The sequence below is a fragment of the Schistocerca americana genome, unplaced genomic scaffold (genome assembly GCF_021461395.2).
Source record: "Schistocerca americana isolate TAMUIC-IGC-003095 unplaced genomic scaffold, iqSchAmer2.1 HiC_scaffold_549, whole genome shotgun sequence".
NCBI lineage: Eukaryota > Metazoa > Arthropoda > Insecta > Orthoptera > Acrididae > Schistocerca > Schistocerca americana.
This window is the reverse complement of record NW_025726290.1, coordinates 5,063-10,000: the sequence shown is the minus strand read 5'-3', so window position 1 is coordinate 10,000 and position 4,938 is coordinate 5,063. Positions and strand designations below refer to the sequence as shown.

Sequence of the window (4,938 nt, the reverse complement as noted above, 5' to 3'; positions counted from 1 at the left end):
ATCCCACAGCGCCAGTTCTGCTTACCAAAAGTGGCCCACTTGGCACTCCGATCCGAGTCGTTTGCTCGCGGCTTCAGCATATCAAGCAAGCCGGAGATCTCACCCATTTAAAGTTTGAGAATAGGTTGAGGTCGTTTCGGCCCCAAGGCCTCTAATCATTCGCTTTACCGGATGAGACTCGTACGAGCACCAGCTATCCTGAGGGAAACTTCGGAGGGAACCAGCTACTAGATGGTTCGATTAGTCTTTCGCCCCTATACCCAGCTCCGACGATCGATTTGCACGTCAGAATCGCTACGGACCTCCATCAGGGTTTCCCCTGACTTCGTCCTGGCCAGGCATAGTTCACCATCTTTCGGGTCCCAACGTGTACGCTCTAGGTGCGCCTCACCTCGCAATGAGGACGAGACGCCCCGGGAGTGCGGAGGCCGCCGCCCCGTGAAGGGCGGGGAAGCCCCATCCTCCCTCGGCCCGCGCAAGGCGAGACCTTCACTTTCATTACGCCTTTAGGTTTCGTACAGCCCAATGACTCGCGCACATGTTAGACTCCTTGGTCCGTGTTTCAAGACGGGTCGTGAAATTGTCCAAAGCTGAAGCGCCGCTGACGGGAGCGATTATTCCGCCCGAGAGCATCCCGAGCCAACAGCGGCGCGGGTCCGGGGCCGGGCCAGGTAGGTCCGTCATCCGGGAAGAACCGCGCGCGCTTGCCGGGAGCCCGAGCGCCCAAAGGGGCGAATCGACTCCTCCAGATATACCGCCGGGCAGCCAGCCAGGACACCGGGGCTCTGCCCAACAGACGCGAACCGAGGCCCGCGGAAGGACAGGCTGCGCACCCGGGCCGTAGGCCGGCACCCAGCGGGTCGCGACGTCCTACTAGGGGAGAAGTGCGGCCCACCGCACACCGGAACGGCCCCACCCCGCGGCGAGTGGAAAGGCAACCGGACACGACCCCGCCGCGGATTGCTCCGCGCGGGCGGCCGGCCCCATCTGCCGAGGGCGGAGGCCTGTGGCCGGATGGGCGTGAATCTCACCCGTTCGACCTTTCGGACTTCTCACGTTTACCCCAGAACGGTTTCACGTACTTTTGAACTCTCTCTTCAAAGTTCTTTTCAACTTTCCCTCACGGTACTTGTTCGCTATCGGTCTCGTGGTCATATTTAGTCTCAGATGGAGTTTACCACCCACTTGGAGCTGCACTCTCAAGCAACCCGACTCGAAGGAGAGGTCCCGCCGACGCTCGCACCGGCCGCTACGGGCCTGGCACCCTCTACGGGCCGTGGCCTCATTCAAGTTGGACTTGGGCTCGGCGCGAGGCGTCGGGGTAGTGGACCCTCCCAAACACCACATGCCACGACAGGCGGCAGCCTGCGGGGTTCGGTGCTGGACTCTTCCCTGTTCGCTCGCCGCTACTGGGGGAATCCTTGTTAGTTTCTTTTCCTCCGCTTAGTAATATGCTTAAATTCAGCGGGTAGTCTCGCCTGCTCTGAGGTCGTTGTACGAGGTGTCGCACGCCACACCGCCAGCCGGCTGTGCACGCTACCGAGTAAGTACCGGTATGCGAACCGCCAGGCGACGGGCGCGCATCGCACGTTTCAGGAGGCGCGGCCGGCCCCACAGGCGGCCGCGACGCTCCCAGGTCTGCGAAGCGGGGCAAACGCCGCGCGCTTCAGTATACGTAGCCGACCCTCAGCCAGACGTGGCCCGGGAACGGAATCCATGGACCGCAATGTGCGTTCGAAACGTCGATGTTCATGTGTCCTGCAGTTCACATGTCGACGCGCAATTTGCTGCGTTCTTCATCGACCCACGAGCCGAGTGATCCACCGTCCTGGGTGATCTTTTCTTAGTTTCCACTGTCTCTTTCAAGACAGTTGCATAGGCGGGACGTAGGCGTGTGGCGGCCCCTGTTCAAGCGTTCTGTGTCCAACGGCCTCACGGCCGATGGGCGTCGTACGGCTCCACACCGGAGCGGACAGGCAGTCGGGCGAAAGTCATTCAAAACCGGCGCCAGGCGCCAGGTGCCGCAGGCCAGCCGCTCCAGCGCTTCAGCGCTCGTACCACACAACATTGGCGTTAGTTTTGAGAAGCACGCGTGGTTCCGCACGCGGCGCACGGCTACTGCGAGCCGTACAGGTAGCGTGTTGCGCGACACGACACGCACATCGAACGACATGCAGTCTAGTCGGTAATGATCCTTCCGCAGGTTCACCTACGGAAACCTTGTTACGACTTTTACTTCCTCTAAATGATCAAGTTTGGTCATCTTTCCGGTAGCATCGGCAACGACAGAGTCAATGCCGCGTACCAGTCCGAAGACCTCACTAAATCATTCAATCGGTAGTAGCGACGGGCGGTGTGTACAAAGGGCAGGGACGTAATCAACGCGAGCTTATGACTCGCGCTTACTGGGAATTCCTCGTTCATGGGGAACAATTGCAAGCCCCAATCCCTAGCACGAAGGAGGTTCAGCGGGTTACCCCGACCTTTCGGCCTAGGAAGACACGCTGATTCCTTCAGTGTAGCGCGCGTGCGGCCCAGAACATCTAAGGGCATCACAGACCTGTTATTGCTCAATCTCGTGCGGCTAGAAGCCGCCTGTCCCTCTAAGAAGAAAAGTAATCGCTGACAGCACGAAGGATGTCACGCGACTAGTTAGCAGGCTAGAGTCTCGTTCGTTATCGGAATTAACCAGACAAATCGCTCCACCAACTAAGAACGGCCATGCACCACCACCCACCGAATCAAGAAAGAGCTATCAATCTGTCAATCCTTCCGGTGTATGGGCCTGGTGAGGTTTCCCGTGTTGAGTCAAATTAAGCCGCAGGCTCCACTCCTGGTGGTGCCCTTCCGTCAATTCCTTTAAGTTTCAGCTTTGCAACCATACTTCCCCCGGAACCCAAAAGCTTTGGTTTCCCGGAGGCTGCCCGCCGAGTCATCGGAGGAACTGCGGCGGATCGCTGGCTGGCATCGTTTATGGTTAGAACTAGGGCGGTATCTGATCGCCTTCGAACCTCTAACTTTCGTTCTTGATTAATGAAAACATACTTGGCAAATGCTTTCGCTTCTGTTCGTCTTGCGACGATCCAAGAATTTCACCTCTAACGTCGCAATACGAATGCCCCCGCCTGTCCCTATTAATCATTACCTCGGGTTCCGAAAACCAACAAAATAGAACCGAGGTCCTATTCCATTATTCCATGCACACAGTATTCAGGCGGGCTTGCCTGCTTTAAGCACTCTAATTTGTTCAAAGTAAACGTGCCGGCCCACCGAGACACTCACTCAAGAGCACCCTGGTAGGATTGCAACGGGGTCCGCCTCGGGACGCACGAGCACGCACGAGGCGCGTCGCACGCCTTCGGCTCGCCCCACCGGCAGGACGTCCCACGATACATGCCAGTTAAACACCGACGGGCGGTGAACCAACAGCGTGGGACACAAATCCAACTACGAGCTTTTTAACCGCAACAACTTTAATATACGCTATTGGAGCTGGAATTACCGCGGCTGCTGGCACCAGACTTGCCCTCCAATAGATACTCGTTAAAGGATTTAAAGTGTACTCATTCCGATTACGGGGCCTCGGATGAGTCCCGTATCGTTATTTTTCGTCACTACCTCCCCGTGCCGGGAGTGGGTAATTTGCGCGCCTGCTGCCTTCCTTGGATGTGGTAGCCGTTTCTCAGGCTCCCTCTCCGGAATCGAACCCTGATTCCCCGTTACCCGTTACAACCATGGTAGGCGCAGAACCTACCATCGACAGTTGATAAGGCAGACATTTGAAAGATGCGTCGCCGGTACGAGGACCGTGCGATCAGCCCAAAGTTATTCAGAGTCACCAAGGCAAACGGACCGGACGAGCCGACCGATTGGTTTTGATCTAATAAAAGCGTCCCTTCCATCTCTGGTCGGGACTCTGTTTGCATGTATTAGCTCTAGAATTACCACAGTTATCCAAGTAACGTGGGTACGATCTAAGGAACCATAACTGATTTAATGAGCCATTCGCGGTTTCACCTTAATGCGGCTTGTACTGAGACATGCATGGCTTAATCTTTGAGACAAGCATATGACTACTGGCAGGATCAACCAGGGAGCTGCGTCAACTAGAGCTGAGCAGCCGGCCGCCCGGGAGTGTGTCCCGGGGGCCCGCGCGAACACGCAAGCGTCCGCTCAATTATTCTGCAAACAGGAGGAGGCTGAGCTCCCCTGCACAATACACCTCGAAACCCTCTCAGGTCCCGGCGGCGCGCAGCGCCGTCCTAAGTACTTGGTCGGGTTCGAGAGAGGCGCAATCGCCCGGAGTTTGGCGAGTAGACGCTTTAGGTGCGACCACCCGTGCTCCCAACTGAGCTTGCCGCTGCCGACAGAGGCCCGGGAGCGTGCTGTCGTGGCATTGCCGGCGGGAGACAACACGCGCCACCTACGGTGACCGGCAGCTCCAACGCCAGCGCCACAGAAGGACAAAAGCCCCACTTGGGTGCCGAAGCGAACTCTCCCAGCACAGCGCACGCGCCAACACGTCCGCACAGCTGCGATACAAACCACCTGCGAGAACCGCAGAGGCGACCGAGCAGCAGACGGCGTCGCGGCGCCGAGCGCCGGGCGGCGGCGCATCCTCAGCGCACACAGTCCTCAATCGGACCAGCACACTGCAGATGTCCACCGCGCTTCGCACCGGGCCCGCGAGGACCTACTTTGGCCGCACGGCGCCGCGTGCAGGGTGCGCCGGCGCGCAGCTGCGCCGCCTGCCGCCTCCGTCGGCCGGCGCGCCTGCCACTGGCCGCCCCCACCAGCCGGCTGTAGCGCGTGCGCCCACGCACCGCGCGGCCAGCACGCCGGGAGGCCCCCCCTCACCGGCCGGGGACGGTCCCACCCAGCCACCGCCGCGTATCGCTTCACACCCAGATGCCATTCACGTTCGTGGGCATGGTGGGT

The 4,938-nt window shown here is 59.1% G+C and overlaps 2 non-coding genes and 1 pseudogene across 2 annotated transcripts; all 3 read right to left on the bottom strand.

Moving 5' to 3' along the window:
• Nucleotides 1-1,492, bottom strand: part of LOC124586226 — a 4,787-nt pseudogene extending 3,295 nt beyond the window's left edge.
• A 188-nt stretch (nt 1,493-1,680) lies between these two features.
• LOC124586208 lies at nt 1,681-1,835 on the bottom strand. Its single transcript, XR_006975113.1, has one exon. It is a non-coding gene; the product is annotated as a 5.8S ribosomal RNA (ribosomal RNA).
• A 351-nt stretch (nt 1,836-2,186) lies between these two features.
• LOC124586218 lies at nt 2,187-4,096 on the bottom strand. The gene has a single exon (XR_006975122.1). It is a non-coding gene; the product is annotated as a small subunit ribosomal RNA (ribosomal RNA).
• Nucleotides 4,097-4,938: the final 842 nt, after the last annotated feature.